General features: G+C 45.0%; 1 protein-coding gene across 2 annotated transcripts in view; it reads left to right on the forward strand.

Annotated features, from left to right (window-relative positions):
• The window catches only part of LOC146789809 (ankyrin repeat and fibronectin type-III domain-containing protein 1-like), a 2,714,698-nt gene that overhangs the window by 1,828,425 nt on the left and 872,752 nt on the right, over positions 1-13,521 (forward strand). The gene's annotated exons all lie outside the window — the stretch shown is intronic.

The following is a 13,521-nucleotide window of genomic DNA, read 5'->3' on the forward strand; positions in this document are numbered from 1 at the left end:
TCTTCACAAATGACACATATAGAATCAAAGCTGTTTCCACTGCCAGCACCCAGGGCCCACGGGTTTATGGCTTCTTAGACAACAGGAACTTTTTAGATAGTTTCCTTTGTTGATTGTTACCTGAGGTTCCATCCGCTGAGCGATAGCTTCTCATCAGTTTTTAGGGCAATGTGTCTTTATTTTTAGCACATGTTATTTTGGTATCTGAAATTAAAAAAACATAATTTCCTTTCAACAAAGATTTTTCAGTGATTACTCTGGCACAACTTTGCACTTGGTCCGTCTGCCCCAGAATATTTAGGGCATTTTAATGTCCATCAACGTCAGTGGCGTTTGATCCGGCTTACCTCTTCACACTGCCCTCAGGCTTTACACAGCACGGCCCCCAGCTATTGGTGACCCGCAATAATTGCTTCTTCAAGCTGAACGTCTGATCCCCATCAGCGCTTAATTTGCAAAAGGGAAGTGCCAGGGTTCTTGTCAGGAGGCCACTGCAGCTTGCACCACCCACTGCCCCTGCCAGCGCTGCCAATGACAGTACCAAACCAGTTACTAACCCTCACACTCCTAGAAGTATAACAATTCGGACTATTTCAATCCTCCAAAGGTATAAAAATTGCTTGGGCGGCAAGTAATGGAAATTTTTTATGTATCTTGTATTAACAGTTAACTGTTGTTATGTTAATCTCTAAACTAGCCAGACAGTGCCACCTTGTGGCAGACTATCACAAGCACTGGTGTTGACTGTTAAGTGCCGGTGCTGAGTACCAGAAACCACCGGCTCAAACTGAGCACTAGTCCTCATCCAGTGTTCACAGTGGTCTGTCCTGTGGCTGTTCCAGCGTAGTTTGTCTGGGACGCCTCAGTAAGCAGATAGTTCGGCCTGTTGCTAGCATACTAATTAGAAGTTGTTCCCCTGTACTTCAAGAGTATGTCAGAAATAGAAGGTGAGCACATTGAACAGGAGGGGAGAAATATTTGGCCTTGATGGCAGGGAACCTCAGGAGGCTTGACTTGAAGAGAATAAAGGTTAATGTGATTTAAAGTTCCTTGCTCAAATGGGATGGTTCCTGTGACGGAAGTGACGGATGTTCTCCAGGACGCTGCTTCCAAACTGAAGACAGTGTTGACTCATGCAGCGCTTAATTTGAGCTGGTGGTTTCTGGTGCTTTTCATGAGCACCAGTTAAGGACACATTAATTTACGGGGAGATTAAGTGATTTGCCCAGAATCCCAGGATGTTAGGCAATGCCAAGACTCAAACCTGGTTCTTAAGCTCCAAAGTCTGCAGCTCCGGCCATTACGCCACACCCTCTCCCTACTTTCATGGTTAGTGGTTAGTTCTGTTTTAGGCGGCACTAACAGGAGAAATGGGCTGGTGAAAGCTGGCTTCTGACTAGAGCCCTGGCACTTATGTTTTTTACAAATTAACCACTGGGACCATGCATTCTGTCAGGGTGCCTCTGGTCTGACCGTTCACACTAGTTATTCCTGGATTGCAGCCTCCTGTGGCTTCTGCTTCTGTGGTCCATACAGCATGCTTCTTAACCATCTGGATCGTGGCTGCTTCAGAAGAAATATCCAGTTCCTGACAACAATAAACACAGTTTGATCCATGATATGCAAACTTCCTAATCTTAATGTGCATTAGTCCTCATCAACTCTCGCACCTCATACTCTCTACTATTAAAATAGTGAACAAACATTGGCAAGCGCAGTAGGTCTCACCTTCATAAAGCATATGCTGAGCCGATAGTTTTGTCACTGTTTGTCTGTAACAATTGTCTAAAAAAGTGAAAGAAAAATAAATCCAATATACTGGAAAAAAAAGCAAACATATCTTCTGGTATCTCGAAACTATACATTGAATTCAATGTTTTTACCTACTTTTCACTCCGGAAACTCTGAATAGAATTAAAAAAAAGAATAGGGAAGTGGCAGAATGTATAGGGACCATCTTGCCATGACCTAATTTATTTTCCACAGAATTCAGTCATTTCGTACTCTTTGGTAGCCCAAGGAGCAGATCTATGCCTTTCCGGGAGAAGTGTCATGCTAAATGCACCACCAGCAGACATGCAGCGGCTGGTCATTGCCTAATGCCCTAAATGCCTTTGTGTGCCTAGGCTTGAGCTTTCATGCACTATGTGGAATGCAGGATATAAAATAAAAAAGAACCATTAAAGTCTGCTATTCAGCGATACTCCAGCAAAATATCCCTGCTGCTGTGCTTTTATAAACAAGCTGAGGGGTGGGAGGGAGCACAGCATGATAAGAGATATTTGATGGGGAGAAGCAGCACACGGTAGAGAGAACTAGAAAACACATGCACTCTCATGACTGCAGAATGGAAAAGGAAAAAAAAGTAGCCTCCTAAATGTGAGCAGTGGAAGGATACTAGGCAGTCAGTTGCAAGGATCATAAATGCAAAAAAAGAGTGTAGAAAAGCCAAGAATGGTAAGCAGTGGGCGGGCTGTACATTCTCAATAGGCTTTTTGCACCCAGACACCATGTGCTTTCTGATAGGCAACACCTTAAAAGATGAACATTTTGGGGCAAAATGTGTACCTGCATCAAAGTCATTAGAAAAATGTATTTTAAATGGGGAACATACAAAAAACCCTATGTTCTGTCAATTCCAGGTTTGTTTTATTTGTCTACTACATACAGACACGGTGGCAGGGTATAAGATGTTGCACCAACTACCAATGTTTCTTTCAATGTAAGTCACAAAGAGTTAAATAATACTCCATACAGTTGCTAACAAACAATGCCCACCTCTCGAAACCACCCACCCACTATGGTTTCAAATACAGCACTATCTCAGTCAGAACCCAGAATGTGTGCTTCGAAACATTGGACGTGAGTGGATTTCCCTTGATGGCTGCGTGATTAGGCCAGCGATTGAGTGTGCAACACTTCACACATCCTGGGTTCTGAATGAGATAGTGACTACGGAGCTCTATATGAAAGATATCCTGTTTCAGACTTTCTGATCGGGAACAATACTTATGAAAGTGCCAACCAATTTGGCATTATTTGGACCGTTCACTTGCCCTGAAGGAGCCCGCAAGGGCGAAACCTGTTGACTGTTGTGTATAAAAAATTGAATAAAAAGGATCTACAACATCTTCTAGTGAAAGAATCATTATTACTGTCATCGCTGTCTTCTATCCTTTGTGAGATTAGAACCCTATAATTGTTTGCTGTCACAAATTTGCCTCTCTCATTTCTTGTGTTTTTGTTTTATTCGTATAGAGAACTAGAACACGTTAGCACAGCCTTTTATTCACAGCACCCTTTTCAGTGCCATCTCTGAGACTGCCGCAAAAGTCATCGAATGCAATTCCAACATGACTTGAAGCCATCCCTGAGAGTCCTGCTTTTGAATCCAAAGATACCGTGTCCTGTCAGTGGAGGTACAACCTCTCCAACAGAAGCCCTCACTTCTACAGCAGCTAGACCCACGTGGGCCTGGCTGCAGAGATACAGTGATAGCGCCTCTACTTATGCGCTCTTTCTCCACATCATGGCCCCCCCATACTTTTGTGCCAAAATGTAGACAGATCTGTCGGATCACCCGCACAACATTACCTAAACTTTACTGGCGCGGATGTGGAAGGTGGCAGGTCCCATGATAATTAATTTCACGGACTTATATGAATGAATGAATTAATGTATTTGTGAAGATAGCACGTCAAACACGGCTAAGCAGAAAAGTGGTTGCAGATGTCGAAAGGGGAACCATGAAGTCGGAATCCCTGATCTGGCTCTAGAGGGGATTAGGGACGCATCTCCATTCAAACCTATTTCAGGGGGAGCGTTGGGCGGGATCTGAGAAGGGCAGCACGAAAATGTGAAAGGAACTTTTGGGAGACCAGTGAAAATGCAATATGAGCAGGGATCAGCTCCGAGAGAAATGAAAGCACGAGACGAGGGGAGCGGGAGGGGGTAGTATTGGCTGCCCCTCCCTGGAGAGCTGCGCAGACAGCCTAGGAGCCCAGACGGGGAAAGACAGAGACACGGCGTCCGGAAGACCCTAACGAGGATGGAGACAGAGATACTAACCGTCCAGGCCCACGTCACCCTGGAACGGGAAAAGTGGTTTTCAAAACAACTCCAGATTTCCAGCATGAAAAAAAAATTCAAAAAATTCTCTCGCAAGAATAACAGTTTGAAGATGAAAGAAATCAGAGCCTCAAAATGGGATTTTCAGCTAACGCGACCTATGGGATTCAAGCAGCTTCTATTTTGAATCGAGGAATTCGTTTCACGAGGGTGGGATCATACCTTTCAGCAAACGTTCAAATATTCTTTGCCAGCATTAATCATTATTGCCATCTGTTCGTAAAAATAAATGCTGAAAATACACCAACCCCTTTCAACAGGAATTCAGCCCACGAGTCAATTTCTCTGGGTAACAGATCAGGCCAAGGGACACAAATGAAGCACAGGGGCCCTTTGCCCTAGCCTAATGTTTCTTAAGGGAGCCAGCCAGGGAATTACGTCATAATGCATCCCAACACCCAAGCTTACGTCATCAACCAAAGCAACATTCCAAAGGGCCGGCTGTCGGTGATTGTTAGCGAGGAGGATGCAGCAGTGGGCTGCGAGAACGGTGTTTTTCACCAGACTGGACGGCCCCTTTAAATGTAAACCCGGTTACGCTTTTGCTTCCTGTTGCTAAATGCATAAAGGAGCCCCTTATTCTTGCCGCAGACTGGAGTCGCAGGAGACCTCGGAGGAGACGCTTCAGATTAGCGGGCTAGCGATGGGGTTTCTATGATTCGAAAATTATAGGAGTACAGAGGCACTTAATGAAAAAATGTCTGTAATAATATCCGGAGGGTTGACAGAGGCTCTATATAATGGACGTGGCCAGCAGTATAAAAAAACAAAAAAAGAGAGAATGGGTGTTTTGGAGGTCACTAGTGGACCGGCATTGGGCAAGGGGGAGCAGGAGACCCGCAATAATTTGCAAAATATGTTTTTGGTGGAAGTTTCAGTGACTGGGTTGGGAGTGACCCAAACAACACAAAAAAGATTTAAAAACCGAGAGACTTGTGGCCTGTAGTTTAAATCTGTCTTGTCACTGCACCCTCCCTTCTTTACTGCACCCTCCCTTCTTTAGCAGAAGCCATTGGGGTGAAATCTTGATTCGCAGTGGTGATTAACAGGGGTAGTCGTACACTAGATGACATAAAATGAGGCCCTAGATGACACAAGCACTCTTCATCTGTTCTATATTTTCATTTCATTTACATTTTCTTTTCAAATCACATAATTTTGTATTCTAGGCATCTACCTAGTTCACCTAATGTGGTTTGCGGACCGAATTGATTACTGTAACACAACAAGTGAATGTAGAGCACACTTTCACCTGTTGTGCAGAAATAACAGATGTGTATTGTAACCCAAATCAGTGGAACTCATTTGATCACACTTGGAAGGATGAAAGGCTGAGTGAGCCCGCCAGGATTCAAAACTGTGACCATGAGGTCAAACACTGATTTCTTAAGTGAATACATTAGTTCACTAAGCCAACACAATAAGATGATGGATGGAGTGCTGAAACCTTTCAACCACTCACCCTCAATCACGGATCTGGATGTAATCCATAATTCTTTTGCTCACTATGCAACCCTATCTTGGACCCAGCCATATGCAAATCAGTCTTGAACATGTTCCTCATGGGAATAGTCCAGCCCGAACTGCCAGGCCTGGTCCTTCCTGGACCAGAAAAAAGACTCCTGGGACCGGTTTTAGGGTATTACACCTCATCAGCCAGGCTAACTTGAATCCAGTGGCATGGAGAGCAAGGGACCCTTGTTTGGGCATACCCTTGGCTACTTAGGGCAAACATACATAGCAAACACAAAAAGATGATGGAGTGCTGAAACTTTTCAACCACTCATCCCCAGTCACGGATCTGGATGTAATCCATCATTCTTTTGCTCACTATGCAACTCCAGCTTGGACCCAGCCATATGCACATCAGTCTTTACCCTGTTCCTCATGGGAACAGTCCAGCCCGAACTGCCAGGGCAGGTCCTCCCTGGACCAGAAACAAGCCTCCTGGGACCGGTATTGGGGTATTACACCTCATCAGCCAGGCTAGCTTGAATCCAGTGGCACAGTGAACAAGGGAACCACATCTGGGCATACCCTTGGCTACTTAGAGCAAAAATAGCAAACACAAGATGATGGACGGAGCGCTGAAACTTGGGCATGTCCCAAAACCGGTCCAAGGATTCTTGTTTCCAGTCCAGGGAGGACCGGGCCTGGCAGTTCAGGCTGGACTGTTCCCCTGAGGAACATGGTCAAGACTGATTTACATATATCTGGGTCTGAACTGGGGTGGCGAAGAGAGCAGAAGAATGATGATGGATTCAACACAGATTTAATAGTGACTAGGGATGAGTGTCTTAAAAGCTTCAATGCTCCGTCCATAATGTTGTGTTTGCTTAGTTCACTAAGCCACCAGGCCTACATTATATTGGTATATCCAGGGGTGTAATAATAGTCCCTGGAGCTCCCATGGTGCAAGGGGGCCTCCAAGTTCCAAGGGTCCCCATCTGGCACTGTGCATGGGTGGCAGGCCCATGGCCTGAGATCTCCTGACTGGGTCTGGAGCGTTGGCGCCCCCCTCCATGCACTTTGCAGGGGGCCCCTCTCAAGCTTCATTACGCCATTGTATATATCATATCCGGGAGGTGGGGATCAGACCAGACCTACAGAACCAAATCCAGAGTCAAGTATAGGAGTTTAAAAGACTCTCCCCTCTTCTCATAAATACCACTGCCCATCAGTCACCAACTGATTAAAACCAACATAATAACTTCCTATCACTTGTTTAATGTGATTGGCCATTTCTTAGATGAAGATACTTTCTTGCACTCTCCATGACCATGCAACATGACGTGCAATAATCAAATGCCACACACCCTTTTCACAGCTTCTCTCTGACCATGATTTACCTAATTCACTCCTCACACCAGGGAGAACCCCTTGTCCCAGCACTTAAGGTACTCCAAACCAATCATTAATGCATGGCCATCTGAACATGATTTGGTACACATGCTGATCAGCATTCATCCAAACTTCCTCTCAGAATTATCATTGCCTTCTCAGGAAACCCTCACCGACTCCTTCCCAGCACTCCCAGGAGTTACAGGGACCCCACCCCACCATGTCACCACTCATCGTTCAACCTCTTTAATACTGCTACAGGACAAGTCATAATTAAACACCATCCACAGCATACCTTTTTCTCCCTGCATATGAGCTCAATCATGGCTATCACTGATCATGTGTAAAATCACTAAAACTAAACTGAGGACACCTCTACAAAAGTTGCACACAACAAGCTCGCTACAAACCTTGAAGAATATAAACAAGCCTTGAGCACACTATCCATGTCCTTAACAGAGGCAAATCTTAATCCTTTCAAACTCTTATCACCTCAGTCCAGCCTCACCCTTACGACTTGCACGGGCCATAACTACCAACTCTCGCCACCACGTTCACTTGTCAACAATCCATCCCTATCAGCCACTGGATTTGCCACATTCGTCTTGCAGATCACTGCTATTAGGTACCCTAGCTACAATACTCACTGCCCCACCACCATGCTCCTAATTAGCCACCACAGTTCACTCCACTACCTCTGCATTGTCACACTTTGTCACAACATCCGTAACCAAACTCTTTCCAATAATCAAAGCCATTGGCCTGTCCTGCCACCGTCTGACCAACGGAGCTCTCAAACATGAAACCCCTAGCATTCACTTCCACCACTTCGCTTTATACGATCTCCTTCGCCACCTCCCACCAGCTGTCGCCCAGCGTCTCAGCATCCCCTTTCCTCTACATACTGGAAAAACTGGTCTTCAATAATGTTGCCACTCTGTCTTTCCTCTAACATCCTGCTCAACCCCTTCCAATCAGGTGTCTAGGCACTTCACTCCACAGAAACAGCACTCTCTCACCTACCAAACATTATCCCTACTGTACACCACATCCAACTCCTTCCATCCCTTCCATCTTCAAACCTTTTGACCTATCCACTGCATTTCAAACTATTGACCACCCTCTACTCCAAAATAGTTCATTTCTTACTTATCCAGCTGATCTTACTCAGATGCTTCAGACACAGAAATACCAGTTCACACATCCCTCTTAGTGAGCATCTCACAAAGTTTGGTCCTTGGCCTTCATCTCTTCTCACTCCACAACACTTCTCTTGGGGACATCATCTCATTTGGCATCACATCTACACTAACAAAACACAAACCACTTTCTTCTTTCCAACTTTTTCATCCCCCCTCTAGTGACACATTTCAGACTCCCTTGCAGCCATTAGACACTGGATGGCACTATGGTCACCCAGACTGAACTCCTCTAAAACTGAGATGCTATATGTCCCTTCCATTACTGCATCCCTCCCTTTTAATGTCTCCTTCACCCAGAGTCTTAGAAATGTGCCCCTACTCCCAGAAAACTTGGGGGTTCTTTTCACCAAATATGTGATAATTGAATTCTTCATTACTAACACAGCCACACCATGCTTTCATTTACTAAACACACAAAAGATGTGTTCACTCATTCCATTGAATGTTGACAAAGCAATCAGCAAGTCATTAGTATTCAACAGACAGGATTCCTGCAGTAGTCTATTGCCTGACCTCCCCAATTACTTCTATGAACCTCAAAATAATGTTCCAAACTTTGCTACCTCTATGCAACCTACTTACACATACCGCCCATCTCAGCATACATCCACCAAGCCAGTGAACACACCACCAAAAAAGGGGCCATTTGTACTGAAATCAGTAAATGATTTCGCCTCTAACTACATCTCATCACAGTGCATACTTACAAGGTAACATCCAAGAATTGCCACTTTTCAACCACACCTCTAAGTCTTTGGCCTCCTGCTTCTAGACCCATACTCTGGAACTCACCCAACATTCATGCCCACACTCTCTCCAGGAGTTCAAAATAGCATTTAAATGGCATCTCTTGCATCTCAAAAGAGAGACCTTATATCTAACACGCTCTGAAATAAATAGGAACATTACAAGCCTTTATTTTCCTTTCGTTTGAGGTAAAAGATTGCCCTAGATATGTGGTTGCCTCCACCATTCATATTTATATGTTGCTCTAATAATCCAAGCCTAAACAAATACTTCTCTAAACAATGTTATTCACCCTAGTTCATAGCTTTACCATTCCCGCCAAGCCATAGCAAACTGCTCCGCTTTTAGCATGCAAGAGCATTAAGAATGCTCTTGTGTGCGAAAACAGAGCACAATTGCTTTTACAGAGAGGGAGCTGCATGTTAACAGCTCCCTCGCTGTAAAAGCAGTGCCGGCTCCCACAGGGGGAGGGGAGCCAGCAGGGACGGCAGGGGCCTTAAGGGTGCCCCCGGGGTTCCCAACATAGTGGGCGCCCTGGTTTGGATCAAGGCACCCACAATTGAGGCCGGGCCAAAGGGGTAGGGTCCTCTGATTATTTCCTTTTTAAAAAAAATAAAAAGGCCGGCCCCATGAGATGGGGTCTATTGGGCCATAATTGGCCCCAGAGGGGCTGGGCCTCGCGGCCCTCCCCTAATAAATACAAATAAATAAAACAACCGGCAAGTTGCTGAAGGCCCTGTCCCCTGTCACCATCACTCTGCAAACTCACCTCCTGATGCACAACTGGTTGGGGGATGATGTCCCCTTGGCTGCAGAGGGCCCTTGGGTTCAAAAAGCCCTCCTGTTACCTCCAGTAAGTCCCACACAGCGTGATTACTGAGAGGACTTCGGAGACCATGCCAACTTTCTCCACCACTCAGGTAACGCACTTCCTGGCGCACTGCTGATGTTATCAGTGATGTAATTTGATATGCCATTAGTAATGTAATCAGTGATGTCACTGACCATGTAATGTGTGATGTAATATGTGAGGTCATAAGCAGTGCATTGCGGGGTGTAAGTTATAGTTAACTCAGGTAACTATAATTAATCAATTTCATTGGTTTTGTACGAATAAAATCTGAGTCAAACTATAATGTCCTTGTAACCTTTGTTTTTTTCAGGGAATATATATATATATATATATATATATATATATATATATATATATATATATACCCTGAAAAAAACATATATATATTTGCAGTTATGTATAATAAAGCTATCCATACCCATATATAAATTTCCCTTCATAATATTTGGAATCTCAATAATTTGGCGCCGTATTGTTTTGTTGTTGATAATTTGGTGGAATACCGTCTTTAACACCTGCCGTTGCTATATAAAAGTTTGCTCATCAAAATGATACTGATGTTAAAAAAGGGAAGAGAAAATAAGTATCCTGGCAAAATTGCTGAGAACAAGCACACAAGTGAACTCTCCTTAACGCCCCCCCAAGTGGGTCTGTAGTCCCCTCTGAAATAAATGAAAAAAGTATTCCTGAAATGTGCTTTTTCCAGCACATTCAGAGGTCTACAGATAATTTGGAAAAACAGCAATAGGTTTACATGAAAGAGCAACTCATTAACTAATCCAGTGACTCATGATCTGTAGAGTGAGTCAGTCCAAAGGGCATATCTTTTTTGGGTAGCTCAAATAAACTGGAACTACAATTTGATATCGTTATGGCCCCTTCACTTTTTCAGAGTATAACACAGGGGTCTCCAACTTGTGAGAGCTAGTTCTGATCAGTGGAAATCATCATGGCTTGACATTGACTTTAAGCCTAATGTCCATAAAGGCAGATACCCCGATTTGAACAAACTATTTTGAATTGGGGCACTGTGACAGGACTGAGATATGTGTCAGTGAGAGTATGGTCTTTGAGGATGTATGAACATGTGTGCCTATGAATGGCAAATATTTGTGTGGGTGACTGAGAGCCTGTGTCATATGTACTTGCAGTACAGGACATACATTTTCACCATATGTGGCACTGTTACATATATAACACAAACATACAATATTATTATTAAATGGTAGAAATATAAAGTACAGAAAAATGTTCTTCAAAAATGTACATAATATGGAACATTTTTCTACACTTTAAATTTCTCTCATTAAAAAAAAAAAAGGCTATATTTTTCAGTTATACATATGGCAAAGTGCCAACTGGCCACTGGGAACAAGAGGCCTGCTGCTTGTAAATGCGACACTTTGAAATGAGAGAAAATTAAAAGAAAGAGTTAACTTAATCATTAAGGTAACACTTAATTTTAATTTCTCATATTTAAAAGCTTTCTGAAATATCATTTTGTTCACAGCTCCAATATCGAGTTGACAATTACATTTATTTAAGAGTTAAATGCATCAGTGCTTCAGTTCTTCACCTCTGTGCCCCAGTCAGCCTGGGTCAGAAATCTGACTGCATAATGCTCATTATTAGGCCCTGCTATGTGCAGCCAGATGAACCTATGACCCAGTCCTGAGGCGGAAGCCGGGAGCTGGAGGTACTCGTGTGATTGCTTTGCTTTTAAAAAACTGCTAATTTCGTTATTCTGTGTGGTGTCACTGTTGTTTTGTGCTTTTAAAATAACGCGCACCCAAGCGCTTCCTCTGCCCTCTGCGCACAGCTGATTTGAGAGCTGCCACGCCCTACCTCGCGCTTCTCAGCTGCCGCCATCATCCCAGGCGTGCGCGCTGACTCCGCCCCCTTTCAGGCCACGCCCCCTGCTGCCTGTATTTAAACCGCCGACTCCTGGCGATCTCAGATAACCTATGACCCAGTCCTGAGGCGGAAGCCGGGAGCTGGAGGTACTCGTGTGATTGCTTTGCTTTTAAAAAAACTGCTAATTTCGTTATTCTGTGTGGTGTCACTGTTGTTTTGTGCTTTTAAAATAACACGCACCCAAGCGCTTCCTCTGCCCTCTGCGCACAGCTGATTTGAGAGCTGCCACGCCCTACCTCGCGCTTCTCAGCTGCCGCCATCATCCCAGGCGTGCGCGCTGACTCCGCCCCCTTTCAGGCCACGCCCCCTGCTGCCTGTATTTAAACCGCCGACTCCTGGCGATCTCAGATAACCTATGACCCAGTCCTGAGGCGGAAGCCGGGAGCTGGAGGTACTCGTGTGATTGCTTTGCTTTTAAAAAACTGCTAATTTCGTTATTCTGTGTGGTGTCACTGTTGTTTTGTGCTTTTAAAATAACACGCACCCAAGCGCTTCCTCTGCCCTCTGCACAGCTGATTTGAGAGCTGCCACGCCCTACCTCGCGCTTCTCAGCTGCCGCCATCATCCCAGGCGTGCGCGCTGACTCCGCCCCCTTTCAGGCCACACCCCCTTCCTCACCTTGATATGTGTCAGTACAGGAAGCGCAGCGGACGAGCGCAGCGGGAGCGCCGTTTGCGCGCCGAAGGCGCGCCTAAGGCAAGCCCGTCTGCGCCCGTCATCGCCAAGTCATCGCCTCTCGCCAGTCCCCCTGGTCTAATCCCGTCACCACCCCTTTCCTATGACAGAGAGCTACTACTTGGACTGAACCCTGGACGGTCCTGTGCCAACATTGTAGGTAGACCCGGCCGCACCTGCCTACAATGCCAAACCTGCACTTTTACTACGACTGAACCCCACCCCATTCAACAGCTCCTAGTTCCGGAAAAAAACACCGTCGTCTCGATATTCCACCTCAACGTGAGATCACTAGCCAAACATCATCCTGAGGTTAATACACTCATCCTGGAGGAAAATCCAGACATCCTCTTCCTATGTGAAACTTGGTTATGGGACGATACTTCCACCATCCCCAACCTCACGCTATCAGACGACTATCTGATGTCAACCATTAACAGAGATGGAAGAGGAGGCGGTATCGCCATAATCTATAAAAAAATATATTCTTGTGCATTTGTTAAGGAAGAACTGCCAAACTCCGAATGCGCCCATTTTAAAATCACCATAAATCCTAACTTCACGGTGTCGGGTCTCTACATCTATCGCCCACCTGGCCCTACCCCAAAATTCATTGAGGCCCTCCTCGAGACAACAATTTCCTTAATAACTAAATACTCTAACTTCACAATTCTGGGAGATCTTAATCTTCATTTCGACCAGCTAAATGACCCTACGATCAAAACGCTCCTTGCAGATCTCTCTGCACTTCAACTCAACTCCTTCATTTCCACTCCAACCCACTTAGCCGGCCACATCCTAGACCCAGTTTTCTCAAACCTAGAGAAACTTACTTCAGAGCCACCCTTACCAATGGGATGGACAGACCATTTCCTCATCAAATTGGCCACTCCGGTCAATAAAAACAGACACAACACGGCCTCGACTCGCCGATTAAAAAGGCCATGGCATAAACTATCTCCTAACGACCTGCATACGACCTTAGGGGACTTCCACCTGGACACCCATTCCGATATCAACGTTAACTATAGCGCATTTCAAGAATGGATCACGGGCGGACTAGACAGCCTCATTCCAGCTAAATGGGCTAAAGGCCGCAATTCCCCATCTAATCCCTGGTACAACGATATCCTTAAAAATCTACGCAAAGAATGCAAAAAG

The sequence above is a fragment of the Triturus cristatus genome, chromosome 10 (genome assembly GCF_964204655.1).
Source record: "Triturus cristatus chromosome 10, aTriCri1.1, whole genome shotgun sequence".
NCBI lineage: Eukaryota > Metazoa > Chordata > Amphibia > Caudata > Salamandridae > Triturus > Triturus cristatus.